The sequence below is a fragment of the Rhinopithecus bieti genome, unplaced genomic scaffold (genome assembly GCF_001698545.2).
Source record: "Rhinopithecus bieti isolate Rb0 unplaced genomic scaffold, ASM169854v2 scaffold_12409, whole genome shotgun sequence".
NCBI classification, from domain to species: domain Eukaryota; kingdom Metazoa; phylum Chordata; class Mammalia; order Primates; family Cercopithecidae; genus Rhinopithecus; species Rhinopithecus bieti.
Genome location: NW_016807057.1, coordinates 49,730 through 69,606, shown reverse-complemented (window position 1 = coordinate 69,606; position 19,877 = coordinate 49,730). Strand labels below are relative to the sequence as shown.

General features: G+C 37.1%; 1 long non-coding RNA gene across 2 annotated transcripts in view; it reads right to left on the bottom strand.

Moving 5' to 3' along the window:
- The window catches only part of LOC108534464 (uncharacterized), a 32,842-nt gene extending 13,329 nt beyond the window's left edge, over positions 1 to 19,513 (bottom strand). For both annotated transcript variants that reach the window (XR_001886984.1, XR_001886985.1), the window contains exons 1-2: positions 19,472 to 19,513; positions 5,163 to 5,241 (exon numbers count right to left, since the gene is read on the bottom strand). This is a non-coding gene — a long non-coding RNA (uncharacterized LOC108534464). The remainder of the gene's footprint in view (positions 1 to 5,162; positions 5,242 to 19,471) is intronic.
- Positions 19,514 to 19,877: the final 364 nt, after the last annotated feature.

Below are 19,877 nucleotides of genomic sequence, written 5' to 3'. Positions count from 1 at the left end.
AAAAAAAAAAATTAGTTTCTTAAAATAGATGAAAAAATTCCAGAAAATGCAAATAAATATATAATGAGAAGTCTGATACTTCCCCCAAAAGTTCTCTAGCTCTCCTTTATATTTCCTATAGGAAATATATATATATAAAAAACCTTGTATATATATTTAATATATGTATTAAAAAGCACTTCGGAACAAAGGATAGTGCTCTAACTCAGCTATTTGATGTAGTTCATGAGCAATTATATCAAAGATAATTTAGATTTTCATTTTGTTGCATTTTAGGTTAAAATGATTTCAGCAATGTTCTTAGAACCCCTTTTCCTTGTATTTGTGTACAAGGTGTTTTTTTTCAAATTATTTGGTATTTTCAAGGATTTAAGAAAATTATTCTTTGCATTGGTGAATTTTAGAAAGTGAAATGAAGTGACTATTTTATCTTCTTAGGTTTATAAAATTTGCTAACATAAGCAGAAAAGTCTCTAATTTCTTTTATATAGTTGATTTCTTTCAAAATACGCTGATTCTGAAGTTACATTTCAGTCTAATTGCTAGATTGAAAATACCTGTTAATGTGTCTGAAATGTTATTTTTTATAAACTTTCGTACTTTACTGCATCTGAAAATGAAAACTCCATAAAACTTGGAGATTTTCATATATAGTTTCTTTCTTCAAATCCCACAACTATTTGACTAAATCTAAGATTTCATAAATATAAACATAATATTTTCAAGTTTTCCATGATTAAGTTACACTGTAGATACATGATCCCATAATCTCAGTTTCTGAATCTCTAGTTACATAATGACTACAGTTAGTGGAATAGACACTAAAACTTTTTTTTAGATTGCAGTTTAGAAATAGGATGGTTTTGTGGGCATTCAATATTCTAGTATTTTCAGGAGTAGAGAAAATTACTTGGATATTATATCCTGAGAGTGAGGCTTCACCTAATATATTCAGATAATTGCAACAAGTTTTTTTCTGCACCTAATTTGCTTTAATCATCCAGTTTGCTGTTCTTAGTGCTACAATCCAATACTGAATTTTGCTGAAATTGCTCATGTGTGACAATCATAGGCATGTCAGACCAACTTAGGCCATGTTAAATTCATTAGTCTTATTATTTACTTTATATTTTGTGAAAATATAATGCCTAACCTGGATGTCTAGTAGAGGGTTCCTTTCTTTTCTACCCTATTTCCTTTCTCACCCTGCTTTACCACGTTAATATTCACCATGAAGAAAACTTAGGGTATAATGAAATCTGAAAATAAGACCTACTCTTTTCTGATTTTATATGCCATTTGTGGAAAGTAGACAATAATCAGTGTAGTCATGAAGTCATAAATATAATACCATCTCTATAATAAAACTTGCCTAAAACTATGATCTATCTCACTTTTGAAGGATTTTAAGAATGGTCTCTCATTATCATTCTTAATCACAACTTCTTTGAAAAGTGATTTGATGTATCTGTTAGGCACCAGACAATTTTGCATCTTTGTGAGCCAGATTTTGATCTGCTGGAAATTTATACCCTATGTGAGAGCAAATGATACCTGCTGAAACATATTTATTGTAGTATTATTTAAACTAGCAAAACTTGTATACAATAAAATTGCCTACAGTGGTGTGGTTTTGGTGGCCCATGCTTTTCAATTTGATGACATTAAAGAGCCATTAAAATGGTAGTCATGCAAATTATAATACAAAGCCTATATCTATGATAAAATGCTTAATGTTTGATATAGAATCAAAACAGAACTTATTCCTGTTCACAACTATGAAACTATTCGCATAGGGAAGAGAATATGAAAATTGGAGACTGTTACAAATCGATGACAGGTAGCTTTTCTCTCTTTTATCCCTCTTCTCCCTCTTTCCCTCTTGCTCCCCATCCCTTCCTTCTTTCCTTCTCTTGTTTTATCTCTAGAATTGTTAAATATTATTTGTAAAATACATAAATTAGAGGAAAATTGATATATCATATTTCTCTCTTTAGGATATGTTATCTAAAAAAATTTATGTTTTGTCTACATATGGATACATAATAGATTTGCTTTATAATATCAGATAGTGGCAATCTTTTACCTGAAATATTGAATATTAAGATAAACACACAAATATTTTGTTTTAATTACTCATATAATTGTCTTTATTTTTTATGCCAGTATCTTTGGATTAAAATAAAGGAAGCAGGCAACTGTATAAACATTCAGAACAAACAATTGATCAAATTTTCTAAATTAACTGTTTCAAAGACTACATAATACCAAATTGAACTGGATAATCTAGTAAATCCAATTAGCAAAATTGGTTTCAGAGACCATATTTAACATCAATACATATTTTCCAGGTCAAGCAGGATGTTTTTGATCCAGGAACTGTGAAAAAAATATTTTGAAGGCTAGATTCCAAACATCTGTATCATGTCTTATGTTAAAATCTTCTAATTCTCTATGACTTTTTGTAACATCGTTAGAAATCTCCAATTTAGAGACAGGGATGGTAGAAAAGGGATGCTTGATAAGACAGCCAAAGTCCTGAGTTCCAAACTCAGTCGGGCACACACTCTGTCACTGACCTTGGACAACTTATTACATCTCTCTGAAACTTGTGTTTTTCAATTGTGAAGTCAAAGAGATAGTCTATAATCTCTTTTAGGATTTGAGATCACAATATTCACCAATAGGACTTCAAAACTAAAGGCCATATTTGGACCTGCTCTTTCACATAAATGGAGTAGATGGTGACCTACTTAGTTCACAGAAAGGACTCTGGGCCACAAAATATCTGTCTTTATAGTCTTAGAAACTAAAAGTTCCTTAAGGATGTCAGCTGAATTAAGGTATATTATTTTCTGAGAATATTCATTTGTTAAATTTTAGCAGATATGAGGTTCCTGGTTAACCTCTCATTTTTTTTCCTCAGTAGGAACTGGGGCTCTTCGATCCCAATAGATTTGGATGGTAAACAGAGTCTCAAAATATATAGCATTGGCAGGCTGATGGCAGTCTGTGTATGTTTGGGGAAATGGAATTTAATAGGAAATAAGATTGGAAAGAAATAGAAACAACAAGACAACACAATTATTTCAAAATATTGCATTCTACCAGCCCTTTCCAGTCTAAGAGAAAAGTGAGCAAGGAAGCCTAGTGGTTTTGAGGGATAGCCTCTGAGCAGATCATATTAACAGAAGTGAATTATAAATTTTGTAAACATTAAAGCAATCTCAGACTTTCAAAGAAAGAAAGATATACTTAATTAGGAAAATTGTCTCCAAAATAAAGTCACACATTATTCTGTTACGGGCCAGAGTAATTGTCCTTTGTTTGTTTGTTTGTTTGTTTTCCCCAGCCCAAGATAATATATCTCTTTCAATCCTTCTGAATACATTTTATTTCCAAATTGCATGAAATTCTGTTGTAGAAACCTTCCCACAATTTGCTTTCTTCCAACTTGGCTTCCTTGTAAAACAAACAGCCCATTTTACCTTAAATGACTGTAATAGTAAATGCCTGGTTGGCAATGAGGAACAGCTTGTTAATATGAGAAGGTAGCAATTATTTCCCAGTTGAAAAGGGGTCTTACTATGTTCTTTTTTTAATGATCCACTGGTAAAGTTCCTAAGAACTCTGGTAGAAATAACATATTATTAGAAATTTTTCTTGCTTTTCCCAACATATTCACATGAAAGTATTACCTGGGCATGCTGGAATCAAAAAACTCACTAAGCTTTTAGGAATTAATTCTCTCTGTTCATGCTTTCATTTTCTATGTATAATCTCTGTCTAATTTTAAGTTCAACTGAAAATCAAACTGCAAAGTCAACTGGAAACTGGAATTTCCATTCACTAGGAAAGGTTGTGCAAGAAAATATGAATTGCCTTTAATGTTTCCAGCACTATTAACTTTTATTGGGGGAGAAAAAATGCTAATAATGTGAAATTCTATCACCCATCAGCTATTCTGTCTAAATAGAGGCATAGAGGTTAAGTTTTGTCAATTAAACTTTATTAGCGTTCCTCATAGTTGATTCAAATAATTCAGCAAGATTTGTGAAGTTTATAAATTTTAACAGGTAGTTGTATTATCTTCTAAGTTTTCATCTTCATATACAACAGCTCAAGTAATAATTTACAGAGAAGAAAACAAATAGTAATAGACTGTAACAGTTAAGAATTGTATACAGGTGTTTGAAGGATTATATTTTATAGAAAGCTATTTGTATCAAGTTTATAAAAGGCAACTTTCAAAACTGTATAATGCTATAATTTCATATTTCAAAATATATATGCATACAAAATATGCATAAATACATAAAATAAAACCACCAATGATTTCATCCCATATATATGCACAAAATATCCATTCTAAAATTTTGTATTCTAAAATTTCTGTATTAAAAGTGTATCCACGTTGTAATAAAAATGAACAGTAAAAATTATCTTCTTAAAACTAAAATCATTACAATGTTTGTGAATTTTTACAGGTATTTTAAATTTCAATACATATACTATAATCTTGCATAAATTGATCGAACACATTAAAAAAAAGAAAATGTTCACTCACAAATTGAAATGGTGTTTATTACTCCTGTAACTTTCTAACATGCACTATTGCATGTACTTCTTTTCAAATAAACTTTGCATTTAAATTCTAATAAAAATTATTCCTTTTTTAAAAAGGTATTTTAGTTGGAAATAATTTCAAATTGTAGAAACATTGCAAGAATAAGAAGAGTATATTGAATACTCAAATACCCTTTACCCAGATTTACCTGCTGATAACATATAGCCCTATTTGCTTTAAAGTTTCTCTCTATCCTCCTCTCCTTTCCCCCTGAACTACATGAAACTAGGCTGCAAACACGATGTCCCTTTACTTCTAAATACTTAAGTGTATATTTCATCAGGATAAAAATATTATCTTACATAACCACAGAATAGCTATTAACTTTAGTTAGTTTAACTTTTATCCAGTACTTTTCATCTACAGCCTGAATTCAAATTTTGTTGATTGGCTCAACGATGATCCTTATACGCACTGAACTGTGGTATCTCACTGTTAGGACACTGAGCCTCATTCATTTGGAATGTTATGATAAAGACAATAAGATGAAAGTTTCTGTGGTGTCTACAATGAAGATGTTGAAAATGGTGCCCACCGTATTCCAGGGTGTTGCCTTTATGAGGATCCACGTAGAAATATCCACGCACACTGAGAAGCTTTGATGTTTATTTTGGCTACCAAGGAAATTAAAGCCAGAATTAGGTGACAAGTCTGACAGGGATGTATGGTTTGTTTTTCTTTGTGCTATCACCATAACTTGTTTTCTCTTTCTTTTTGTTAAGTTTTTTTTAATCTAATTACTTTACCCTTTAATGCCGGTTTAGAGCTGCCTCAATTCCCTCTGGAACAAAATTGGATATAAGTAAACAAATAAATAAACCAAATACATACATACATACACATGTACCTAACTGGATGAAGGAAATGCCACACATGTAATTCAGACTCAAGACGAATACGTCTCCGTGTCCTAACCACATGTCTGTGGGGGTAGCATCTTCCCACATACTGCTTTCTCCATCAGCTGCTCACATTTCCATCAGAGAATCAAGTACCATAATCACATTTTCTCTGAAGGCTGTCTCTCTGACTCTCTTAGCAACTCCAAGATTCCCAGCATCCCAATCAAGTATTTCATTTCAGCCGACTGTTGCCAACTCTAAGAAGGCACACACAGGTGACGCTTAGATGTGTGGACATAGCAAATCCTCTCCACAGTTTGAGAGTAAAGGTTTTGTGGCATTTGTTTTGCTAAATATAATTCCCTTTCATGTCTCAGGCCCCTTCTAAGCTATTCCATGAAGACTAAAGTACTCATATGTAAGCCAATTGCAGGAAGTGGAGACATTTCAGGCTTTCAAAACAATGGCTTTTGTTTTCCGTTTTGAAATCTTTTGGTCAAAATCCTAAATGGAGCTGATTCAATCCAGAACACTCTGGCAGTGAAAAATCAGAGACCGCTGGATCAGGTAAAGAAAAATGATATTTAGAAAAGATTTCCTTTCCAAACAACCAGTCTCCTTACAGGTGAGGGGTTGTTCCATGTGTGGGAAGTTCCATGCTGACCTACATAGTGTTGTCTCTATGGAAAAAATAGGAGATTTGAATGGTTTTATTGATTTTTTACTTGTGAATGAATTTGACGGCTTAGAAAATATAACCACACTCATGACCTTTCCCCATTTTCGCAGCAACCCTGTGAAAAAACTACAACATGAATTATGATTCCTACTTTGTAGATGAGAAAACTGTGACCCAGTGAGTTTAAAGCTGTCCAAGATTAGGAAAGGTCTGCCTGCACTGAATTTGTTCTGTTGCAAGCCCTGAACCAATCTCATAACTTACCTATTTTGCTGACAGCATTATTACATTTTTGGTCTTCCAGGAAAAAACAAAAAACAAAAAACAACACCTTAGATTAATTTTCAACTTTTCCTTCTTTGGAACTCTCTACACTTTGTGAAGAAGCCAAGCCCTGTTGTCTCTGCCTCCCAAATGTCCCTGCCATCTGTTCCTGCCTTCTGTTACTTCATTACCCTCTGACTACTATTGCCTTGTTACAGTGACTCTAAATTATAGTAACCATTTTCTAACTAGTCATCCTGCTACCAGCTTTTCTGATTCCAATGCAAACCTGCTGCCAGAGTGGTCTTTTTAACACAATTAATCATGACCTTTCCTGCTTTAGAATTCATACTAGATTTTTACTGAAAGTAAAAGGCAGATTTCTTAAGCTGCCAAGCAGAGCCATCAACTAATTTTATTGATTTTATTTATAGTTTTATTTTTCACTATGCATATATTCTCAACCTGTAACTTTTATTACAAAAACCACATTGAACTTGCTATTCCAAAAGCATTATGCATTCTTTAGCTATTGGATTCTTACTCAAGTTACTCATGCCGTTCCCAAACCCCATCCTTAAGGATTTAGCCTAAACATGCCTCCCGCAAAACAGCTCCTATATTTCTCCAGCTGGAATTCATCTCCTTCTTTCACATACTCTCATGACTCTTAGTTCAACTCCTATTTTAACGTTCCCTGGGATCCAAACTTTTAATAATTATTTCTATATGTCTGTCTTTCATACCAGACTACAAATTCTGTAAGGACCCGAGACTCGAGTCTATTTTTTATCTTTGTAATTCTCTACATCCACTTCAGTGCTTTGCATTAATTAGTGTACAATAAATATTTGCCAAGTTAATTTACTTCAGGATGTTAGGATTTAGATTAAACCATTGCCTCCGTTTATATTAAAGCGAGGATGTCACCTGAAAGAAGCAATATATTTGCCAAGTGCAACCAATTTTCTCTAACTGTGGTTAGGTTGTCAGAACAACAAAAGGCAGAACAATGTTCTGAGAGACTGGAAGACGGAACAGGCAAATTAGAGCTGGAAAGATTTTGTGTCAGCGGCATTTTTGGATGGCTCAGGATAAGAAAAGAGGGCCTAAAAAGAGATACAGAAGCCTACAGGGGAAGTATTATGTAAAGAAGTGTGGGAGGGAAGGACAGAAGGAAGTTAGCAATTTTTTTGTAATTGTCAATCTTTTATCAGACACTTTATCTTAGGTTTGTATTCAACCCCCACATTGCCATGAAGAAAAGGTATTCTTATGCCAACTACATATTTGTGTATTAATAGAGAGATTAAAACTCAAAGAGGTTTAGTGAATATGAGCCCAGGTACATCTGCTTCTACAGCCTTTGTTCTCTGCCATGTTGACTTGGATAAAACAGATGCCTGGTAGAGGAAGAGATGTGCTCAAAAGGCACAAACAGAGGATGGTGGAAAGGACTACCAGGTGTCAGTGGGAAATTCTGTTTCATTTATGACTCTACCTTTGATTGTTTTATTTATTTATTTATTTATTTTTTGAAGAACAAAAGAAAGTATATTCTGAAAGAAAGAAATAAACCTTAAAGCAGATTTCAAACACTCAGCTCATTAAGGCTCTGCCCTTTTCCCAAATTAAGCTTTCCCATTTCCACTTATACATTCTACAGCTTGTCCTGGATATGAGGAGCATGGGGTGGAGAGCAGGTGGACATGGTGAGAGAGGAGGATTTTTTTTTATACAACCACATTCTTTTATGGAATGAACTATGGTGTGAAAATTAGTCTTGCATCTTTTAGATCATAAATCTGAGTGGGGCATGCTGTCTTGGCAAAAACCAGTAGCAACGTACTACGTGTTTATTGCCAAAAGCAATAGTATCATGACAGCAGATAATTACGAACAGTGCTAGTGAGTAGGGCTGGGAGGAGATGGCTCTGAGAGAGCGAGAGTAGGGGCTCTGGCTGAAACCAATCAGACTCTCAAATCCTTGCCACTGATCTGCCTTGAAGCTCAATCCACTTTCTTCTTTATAAAGAGCAAGAATTTGGGCCAGGCGCAGTGGCTCACGCCTGTAATTCCAGCACTTTGGGAGGCCGAGGTGGGCGGATCACAAGGTCAGGAGATCGAGACCATCCTGGCTAACACGGTGAAACCCCATCTACTAAACATACAAAAAAAAAAAAATTAGCCAGACGTGGTGGTGGGCGCCTGTGGTCCCAGTTACTCAGGAGGCTGAGGCAGGGGAATGGTGTAAACTCGGGAGGTGGAGCTTGTAGTAAGCCAAGATCATGACACTGCACTCCAGCCTGGGCAACAGCGTGAGACTCCCTCAAAGAAAAAAAAAAAAAAAAAAAAAAAGCAAGCAAAGAGTTGTCTGGAGAGAAGAAATCGTTTGAGAATCCGGAAACCAGAGATGAACTGGTGATCAAGGGTGAGGGGTTATTTTATTTTTAATGCTGAGTTCAAAACATCTTTATACTCCCAAACCTGTAAAACGTATTGGCATTCCAGTGCAGGTTCCTGAGGACCCTTATTATTTAGAATCTTTCATCCAATTTTCTCTCATGATTTCCAGTGGACACATTTTATTAGGTGCAATAGCTGGACCCTGCTGTCTCTTTCTTTTGGTCTGGAGTCAGCTTATGAATGAGGGCAATTCAACCTCCACATGGTTGGGAGAAAAAAAAAAATGTAATGAATTCAGGCTGTGAGGGAAAATTCTGGGTCTCCCTTTCATGGGGAAGAGAGAAGAAAAGAGGCAGTCAGTCTGCTACCTGGCAGTCGTCTGGAAGCAGGGTGCCGTCTGGACGTAGTGTTTCCTGCTGGAGTTAAACAGGCCCTCTGTTACATAACACCCTGCTGGCATTGCTCTCAGGCCACACCCCAGTCCTGCTCTCAGGAGCTCTTGCCTTGATGCTTCAATGCTTACTTCATTTTGACAAACCACTCCTGTTTACAAGACTGCTTTTTATCTGAACCTATGCCCTTCCTGGAGCATATTCCTTTAAGAGTAAATGAGGCTTAGCCACCACCGGAACATTCGTTGATTTAGCCTCATCGGGGATTTCAATGTTCTAGCAAGTGAATTACCCACATAAATCATGATTAACCATTTGATCTGTAGGGGAAAATATTCATTCAGAGAAGACCAAGGTCTTCCTTTAAAGGCATTACCTACTTTCTTCTTAGAACATTTGGAATGTAATTCATTTCTCTCCTTCATGACCTGAGGTCATAGTTAAAACATTGATTTATTGCCCTGCGTGGTACAATGATTTCCTAAGACAGAAATGAGAGGCAAAATATTTAGTAATGGCAAGTAATAGAACTAAGCAATCAAATTGGATAATGGCCATGAATAACCCATTTGGTCTAATTAGTGAGCCTTTGGAGGTGATCAGCTCTGTCCTTGGGGATTAGTGACCTCAAACTTAATGTTTCCTTCTCACTGACATTTATCAAATATCTACTTATCTAACCAATTTAATCCTCAAATGACATTATGATACAGATGAAAATATTTACATTTTATAGAAGAAAAAAAGGCTTAGAAAGACCAAGCATCTTGCCTAATGTCATACCACAGCTAAGGCACAAGACCAATATTTTGACATCCCTTACCTGCTTGAATCAATGTTACCTCCAATACACTGCCTCATTCATTCCTCTTGCTCCTAGTTGTCTGCCGTAGAGAAACTGCCTGTCAAGCATACTAAATAGGTAGTCTCATTTGCATACCACACATTTCCTTTACTGTTTCAATAAATAAGCATTCATTGAATACCTACAATGTGCTAGGCACAGAAAAATCAAATGGCCCATACAGTGAATAAACCCTGACCTTTCGCTTAATTAGCACCATATTTAACATCCAACTTACTCATATAATCTTTAACACTTTTGCCAAATATGAATGGTGCAATCTCTTCTACAAGGAAAGATTGTTAACTTTTGGCCTAACAAAGATCTTTCAACTTTCATTTTCAATTTCATGTTTGGTGATGAGACAATTGGAAGTCTAATCTTAGGGTAACAGATTATTGGTAAAAGTTCTCCTTTGCTTCCGCCCACCTGCCTGATACCCCTCCCCAACCTATAACACATGACTAAGGAGAACCTGCAGAGCAATTTATATCCACTGGTACCAGTACAGGGAAGAAGAAAGAGTCTCTCTTCATTTTCATTCATTCCACATATATTAATTGAATGCCTACTACATGTCAGAAACTCTTCTGGGAACTTATCTTAATGCTTGTTTTAAGTCTTTCTGTGCTACCCAATCACAGATTTGAAGCAGCCTTCGTGCTTTTGTACTTCATATGCCTGCCTCGAGCCTTTCCCCAGTGATAGCCAAGAGCAACATGAAGTCTTTGAAACAGGGTTTACAGCCTTGTTTTTCTGTTACTAATATAGCATGCTGTTCTCATCATTGGTCTGATTTGGCTACTGACATGGTGACATGCTGGAATGTTTCCTCAGGGATCCAACAGTAAAAAGGAAGCAACAACAACAAAAAAGCACAAAGAGTTCAGAACAACTAGTTGCTTTCCAGTAAAGTCTATAGGAAGGAATTGACTTCCTTGAGTGCCTTAAAAACCAAGTGTTTGCACTATAGGACAGGTAAGGATATTTTCTCAAAAATATCAGGAGAGAATCCTGGGAAGAACATGAAGCTGACCCTGTTACTCCTTTCCTTAGCACTTCGAGGATTCCTCACCATTTTGAGGGGTTAGATACAAATGCCTGAGTATGACATGTGAAACCTTTATAATTCCATAACTGTTTATAGTTTCATCATCAGCTCAAGAATTACCTTTTCAAGCAAAGTTTCTGGATAACCCTGCTCCAATAAAAACCTAGCCAGCTTTTCTTTGTGACCTTACTCTTCTATTCAGTAACACTATTCATACTGAAATTCAATATTGATTCAGCATGTAGGCTTCATGGTCTCGGATTGAAGCCTGACTTCTATACTTCATTTTCTGACTTTCAGCAAATTTTTTGACATCTTTGTGTCTCAGTTTGTCAGTAGAATGAGAATAATATTCATCATCACATCTTTCTAAGGGCATTTTAAAAATAAGAATCGAATGAAATAATATGGATAAAGTGGCTATCACAGTATGTGAAACATAGCTTTCAAAAATATGATTCCTTATTACAATTGCATGTCTACTACTCAGTGAGTTCTTCCAACGCAAAATCTGTGGCACTTAAATTTGTATTTAGTGCCTAATGATGTTCTTATTTATTTAATGTACAAAAGCTTCGCAGAGTAGGAAACAATTAATTATGGCCTGTATTCGTTAGGCCAACACCAAACAATAAAAAATCGAGAAAAAAATACATGTTAATTTCTTGTCTCTGTAACATTTCTAACACGTGTTTCTGATGATCACGTACCTCTCCTCAAAAATGTGATACAGAAACTCAGAATCCTTTCATCCTGTTGGTTCCTCATCTTCAACATATAGTTTCCAAGACCATCATGATTGTCTGTCCATAGATAATCAGAGGAAAAAATGTGGGGAAGGCACACTTATTCTTGACCACCCTGACCCAGAAAGAAAATACCTCACTTCTGTTGACATTCCACTGTAAAAACCATGACCTTTGCCACACAACTCTATGCCATGCAATAGGTAGGCAAGCATCCATTTCTAATAGCCCTTGAAGAATGTTAGGAATTTGATGGAAAGAAGATGACAGGGAAGGCTACTTCTGGGAAAAGAAAGGAAGGTGAATAATAGGCAAAGGGAAGTTTAGGATTATAGAATCAACACATTTCACATTTCAATGGAAATGCAGGGTACATGATGGGGAAGATAAGAGATAAGAATGGGAGGCTGAACTCAGTCTGCACACCTTATTATAATTGTTCACTTCACATCATACACAGCCTAGGGCTCTATACTTCCTGAGCTTGACTTTACATACTGCCTCAAACTTCAGTGTAAAATTAGCAAATGTGAAAATACCTGAGCTTATTAGATAATGACTAATCGTGATCATTTTAAGCACAGTTGTCAGATTTGACAAATAAAAATATAGGACATCAGTTAAGTTTGTATTTAGGGCAAAAACCATTTTTATAGTATGAATAAGCCCTATGAGATATTTGGGACATATGTATATTAAATAAGTATGTGTTGTTTATCTAAAATTAAAATTCAACTGGGTGCCCTGTATGTTATCGGGGCAACTCTATTTTTTTTAAGGGCAAGAGAAGGATCTAAATAATTGCCCTCTTAGTAATAATTGCAATTCTCTGTATTTTTGGTAAAATTATACAAAGTTTCCCTTTCCTTGTCACATTTTTTTCTTTCAAGTTCTGCACCAAAAAATTATTATCTGACAATAATCATTCTTTCGAGTTGCTTCAAAAGGTGAAAAATAGAAATGCATTATGCAGAATCATAGTTGGTTCTGTGATGGGACCATTATATGATGAGACTGCAAGCAGAAACTACACATTTATCATCAGTTATTTTCTCTGGTATCTACCCTTTTAACAGTTAATACTGATGACTAGTTATAGAGGTTCTTCAACCCATGTAGCCCATCAACTAGATAAACTTATGGATTCCGAACCATTTCTTTTTTTAGGAAGGTTCTGTTTTGCTTTTGGACCAGGCTGTACCTCTAATACCAGTTGTCTTGTAAATATATAGTGTAGCAATGTTATAAATTAGCATTGTTAGTAGTAACAATAGTTACTACTAACTAGTAGTGTAGCATTGTTAATAAAGCAATGTTAGTGTAGCAATAGTCGTTGTGGTAGTAGGAATAATACCTTTATTGATCACTTCCTTTAGGGTAGCCATTTTTACAATTGTTTCATATGAATTATTTAAACTTACTAAACTTTGCTACACAGAAGTTAACTAACTTGCCCAAGTCTGAACAGCTAGTAAGTGGAGAAGCCAGAACCACTGGATTGAGGATTGGTGTTAACCATCATAGTAGTTGGCTGCAGTAGTGAAAATTATCTTCCCATTGGGACAGTGACTGAAAGCATCAACATCTCCATACTGAAACACCATCCTGGAATGAGTCAAGTGGCATGGGCTCAAAATAATGCCTTTGGCATTTCTTAACTCTTACTTTGGGTAGTCTGACTTCTCTGTACTTTAGTTTCCTCATCTGTGAAAGAAAATGATAACGTCTACTTTATAGAGTTATAGTATAAAATTAAGTGCATTTTATGCAAGGAAGAAATATATAGTAATTGATATTGTTATTATGAATATTCATTCCATTCAAACTAGTTTACACAGAATTTTCTTGTCCTTATAGAAATGAGGTCCCAATGTTCACATGTAGATAAGGAATAACAACAAATCTCTGCTATTTCTCTACTTCCTGTTCCTTCTATTAGTTTAATTAATATCTTTAATGTTTCCTTTGAACAAGTGATAGATGAAGAGCAACAGACATCACCGTGAAAAATACAAAATATAGAAAATTAAAAGCTAAGTACTTGTCAATGGTTGGTTAGTAACAAAACATCATTATTTTCTTTTTTATTTTATTTTCTAATGGAAGGGTTATATCTGTCTTTTCTCATAATGACTTAGGTACTTGTTCCTACCAAACAACTTAAAAAAAGAATGCCATTGAAAATAAAATACTGAAATGTTGACATCACACTCAAATTATTACTTGGCATCTATTCTTTGCTCTTGGAACAAAGACTGTATACATGCTGGTCTTTGCACTTTTAGTTATGCTGTTCTCCTTGTGTCTCCTCTTTCTACTTATCCACCTTTAGCCTAGTTACTGCTTCAAGTTTCACCCCATAGACCTACGGATAAAGATGATGATCGTCTCTGAATACCCAAACTTTTCTGACCAATCCCTTTTCCACACTCAGGTAGACTTAGAGCCCATCCAATAATTTGAAAGTTGGCATCCTATTATTGTATAAAATCCATAAAAATAAAGCTTATCAGAAGAAAGAACATAAAATTGAGAATCTGAGCTTCTGTTGTTCCGCTTCCTGAGAATTGAATGAGGTCTATCGTATTGATCTTCCCCACAACTAGTACTGATAGATTGAAGACATTTCATAAATGTTTGTTCGATTAATGATTATAATTTAGGTAACAAATGTGTGACAGTGGCTGACACATAGTAGATGCCCAAAGATCTTAATTTATTTCCCATTTTTATTATAACCATGCTTCTTCCATGCCACACAAGTTCATGGATTCTTAGTTAAGTGTTGAGAGCTTGCCTCTGCATAGGCTTCCAATTAGAGTAGCTCTGCAATAAAAAAACTGAATATCTAAAATTCTACTTTTAACTAATTTAACAAGCTCTGGTCAAATAACTAGGACTGTTAGATATTAAAAATCTGACATAATGAGTAGCATGTTGTTTTTTAAGGGTATAGTTTCTTAAGGGATGTGGCATATTGTGGCATTTTTCAAAGATAACCATCTCAAACATTCTTCTTGCAATGTAATATTGATAGACCTCCATCATGAGGCAGGATTTTTACCCTCTCTCCACTCCTCCCCTCAAACCTGGATGGACCCTCATAATTGCCTCAACTAATAGTGGATGCCAGAAGTGACGCTATGTCTTCCTAGCCTGGCTCTGACCTTTCTGGGACATGTGTCTTCAGAACTTTAAGTCAATATGTAATCAAGCCCCCATACCGGGGAGAACATGTGAAGACATCCCATAGAGTTACAGATGCCCAAGGAGTCCCAGATGAGTCAGCCTACAGTCCTCTCAGATCAGACATCAGAACATGTGAGGGAGGAAGTCTTCAGTATGATCCTGGTCCTCGCCATTGTCTCTTTGCAACCTCATTAGAGACCCCAAGTCAGAAGGCCCATATTGGCTTCTCTTAGATTCCTGACCCATAGAATTGTGAGAGACAGAAAATGATTATTATTGTTTCAAGCCACCAAGTTTTAAAATGATTGTTGCACTGCCATGGAAACAAGCAGGGCAATTGGGGGAAAAAAGTTAGTCTAATTAGGTTTAAATTGCAAGACAGATGAGCCATGTCTTAGAACATTCCATCCTTCAATCTCAGTGATCACTGTGAGGGTAAGGCAGAGACTGCCCAGTCTATGAGGTTTCCATTGATTCCTGGGGCTGTGGCAACTGAAGTGGTCTAAGACAATTTTGTCCTGAAAACCTCGGGGCTCTGGAAGAATAAAATATACTTCTTCTTAATAGTTTTTCCAGTAATTAAAGTTTTATTTCCACATCCGTTTTAGTAAGTGTAAAATACATTTCAAATCACTCTTTCCTTCAAAGTGGGAAAAGAAGGTGGGGTTGCGGGGGAAGCAGAGCCCATATGTCTCCAAATAAATGCAATTACCAGTCCTGCCTTCACCGAGGTCATACACCTATACTGTGGAGGGCATGGGATGGTGGAGGGAGATTTTCACATCTGGATTTCATCAACTCATATTGGTTATAACTTGCAGACTGCAATTTCTTTGCCAATTTTTTTGTCATTAATCCCTTGGTAGCATAAAAAGAAAAAAAAAGGGTTCTAGACTCTTCATAAACTGCAATTGGGCAATAGCTGTTGTGCACAATAGTCAGCCCAGACTTGCTAAATGTTAACAAAACTTTCCCCTCACTGCCACTAAGGTGAAACAAAATGTGAGGTCTACACAAGTGGAAATAGGTAAATAGCATAATTTTGCTTCTGTCCATGAGTGATGGGAGTGAAAACAAAATGTGCAAATCCTACCGGGACTGACAGCAAGAAACCCACACAGTCCATGAGTGTAAAAGGTGTTGAATGGTCACTGAGTCCTGGAATTGCTCCAGAGGAAATGGTTTCCTGAGGCCTTGTTCTGGCAGGGTAGAGACAGCGTTGCTGATAGATGATTGTTAGATTTATAAATAAGAGAAAGTATTTAAGAAGGCAAATGCAGGAACATTTTTTTTTTTCCTTTGTGTTTTACCCTACCAATAAGTAGAATCAGAAAAAGAGAAATTATAATTCCCAAATGTAACTTGGTCTTTTCCATCAGGAGGTGGCATGGACTCTTTTGAATCCAAGGGCAGAGTGAAATGAGGAATAAACAAAAATGGGAACTTTCTGCCTTCGGCTCCAATGAATAAAGATCTTTGGTGTATGATTGGTTTGGTCAAAAGCCTTTTAAGCACCCTAAACTGTTTTTGGATTAGATGACCAAGTACTTTAGAATGTGTTAGTGCCTGATGCTACCAATTAGGTAATACAATGTTTTCCTTTATCCTTACTTAATTTAGAGTCATGTTTAAGAGGATGGGTCCCAGGCTTATACTCAGATTCCACACCCCCTGACTGCTTGAGCAGGGGTCTCCATTTCTCTGTGCCTCAATCTCCCCATGTTTAAAACATAAGTAATATTTTGTGAGGTTTAAGAGTGTTTTGTGAGGATCAAGTATAATTAAACAGGTAAGAGCCTGGGACTTAGAGCTCAATAACTTTTAGTTATTATTCTTATGTTCAACTATACCTGCCTGACTTATTATGAACCTACACACAATTTTCTATGTTGGTTTTAGTCTTTTTTAAAAATTTTTCTCCCTATTGAGTAGTGAGTTGACTATTACCGCTTGTAGTATATAATCCCACAATCTGTAGGTAATAATTAACCCTCTCCTTTTCTTCTCCTAGGCCTTAGATGATTTGTCTGGAGTTTAAACAGATCTTTCTTTCACATTTGTTTAAACAGATCTTTCTTTCACATTTGATCTCACTAACAGCATTTAAAAACTGGTTCTTTTAGCTATGTTGAAACAGACAATACACTGTTGTAATTAACTAGTCACTGCTGTGCAGAACACCAGAACTTATTCCTCCTATCTAACTGAAACTTTGTGCCTGTTGACCAATACCTCTCCTTCCCTGTTCACCTCAGCTCCAAAGCCTCTGGCATACCTTCTGGTTCTGTGAGTTTGATTTTTTTTTTTATTCCACATGTAAGTCAGATCATAAGGTATTTGTCTCCTTGAGCCTGGAAGTTTAAGTGTTCTCCCCACAAATGGTACATATTAGAGGTGATAAATATGCTAATTAGCCTGATTTGCTCATTTCATAATGTCACATGTATCAAAACATCACATTGTACCCCATAAATATATACAATTACTGTTTCTCAGTTAAAAATACAATTAAAAAACCCAATTCTGAAAACAGAGAAACAAATACAAACCTCTGGATGTGATTGAAGAGATGATTATTAGGCCACAAGCTCCGTGAGGCCCGGGACCATTTTTATTTTGTTTACTATTTTGAAATACATAGAATGCAGCAACATCAGTTTTTCTCTCCATTATTTTTGCTATTATTATTCCAGAATAGGCTGGCTGTCTATAGGAACTGTCAGTCAGGGTTCAGTCAGGAAACAGGTGGCTCTGCTCAACATGGACACTTTGAGTAGAAATGAATAAAAGCACTATTTTGAAAGATGTGGGCAAGGTTTAGGGAGCACAGCAAAGTCTAGTGTCTTCCCTAAGGGCCAGTGAGAGTGGGGGTGCTGGGACTGTCACTGGCCTAAAGAGACTGGGGCAGAGTAGAGTTACCAGGAGCCAGAAAGAGGGAAGCTGTACAGAGGTAGAGGCCAGAAGGGAGCTGTATGGAAAACTGGCAGGTAACCATCCAGGGAAATGAATACCTTGCAACACTGTGTTCCTGCCTCTGGTTTCCTGCTGGTGTCCCCCATTGGCAGAGTATAACTAGAAGCCAGAAGGCTAGGGAGCCTGTGCTATAATTGCTTAGGTTTAGGCTCCTAGAGCACAGAGGAGGGAGGAAGAAGTGTGGAGCCTAGACCTGGAGAGCAAAGGGGAGACTTCTAGCACAGGACTGAATATTCAGTCACTTCTATGCTGTGCTCCTTCATGTTCTCTAACCCTAATATTTCCCACTTAACCTTTAGATACTCAGTATTTTCACTCAGTATGTCCTCCAAGGAATACCCAGTGATCTGGAATTTACAGCTTCATTAATTCAGTAAATACTCATGGAACAAGGGCAAGCCAAGTGAGTGGCAGTGCTTGCCTTCATAACCTCTCACATACTTGGTGGAGAGACAGGCATGTCAACAATTTATGATCCACTGTAATAGGTACCAGGACAGAGTTGGCACTAAGCACTGTAGGAAACAGAGCTAGTGACTTACTTTTCTCTTACAGTGAAAAGCAAGGCAGGTCAAGACAATTTTACAGATGAGGTAACAGTTAAAGCGAATCTTGAACAAGAAGGAAGTTCCATGGCTAATCCTCTCAGGGACTTTATTTTAAACTTATCTTCTGGAGCGGGAGCAAGACGGCCGAATAGGAACAGCTCCAGCCTCCAGCTCCCAGCACGAGCAACACAGAAGACAGGTGATTTCTGCATTTTCAACTGAGGTACCGGGTTCATCTCACTGGGGAGTGCCAGACAATCAGTGCTGGTCAGCTGGTGCAGCCCGATCAGCGAGAGCTGAAGCAGGGTGAGGCATTGCCTCACCTGGGGAGCCAAGGGGGAAGGGAATCCCTTTTCCTAGCCAAGGGAAACTGAGACACACAACACCTGGAAAATCAGGTAACTCCCACCCTAATACTGTGCTTTACCAAGGATCTTAGCAAATGGCACACCAGGAGATTATATCCCACACCTGGCCCGGAGGGTCCTACGCCCATGGAGCCTCCTTCATTGCTAGCACAGCAGTCTGAGATCTAACTGCAAGACTGCAGTGAGGCTGGGGGAGGGGCGCCCACCATTGCTGAGGCTTAAGTAGGTAAACAAAGCCTCTGGGATGCTCGAACTGGGTGGAGCCCACCTCAGCTCAAGGAGGTCTGTCTGTCTCTGTAGACTCCACCTCTGGGTGGAGTCTGACAGCTGTCTGCCAGCTTTGAAGAGAGCAGTGGATCTCCCAGCACAGAGGTTGAGATCTGAGAACAGACAGACTGCCTGCTCAAGTGGGTCCCTCACCCCTGAGTAACCTCACTGGGAGACATCCCCAACTAGGTGCAGACTGACACCTCACACATCATACAGCTGGGTACACCTCTGAGATGAAGCTTCCAGAGCAAGAATCAGACAGCAACACTTACTGTTCAGCAATATTCTTTCTTCTGCAGCCTCCGCTGCTGATACCTGGGCAAACAGGTCTGGAGTGGACCTCAAGCAAACTCCAACAGACCTGCAGCAAAGGGTCATGACTGTTAGAAGGAAAACTAACAAATAGAAAGGACACCTATACCAAAACCCCATCAGTACATCACCATCATCAAAGACCAAAGGCAGATAAAATGACAAAGATGGGGAAAAAGCAGGGCAGAAAAGCTGGAAATTCAAAAAATAAGAGTGCATCCCCCCCTCCAAAGGAATGCAGATCATCACCAGAAATGGAACAAAGCTGGATAGAGAATGACCTTTGACGAGTTGAGAGAAGACTTCAGTCGATCAAACTTCTCAGAGCTAAAGGAGGAACTACGTACCCAGTGCAAAGAAACTAAA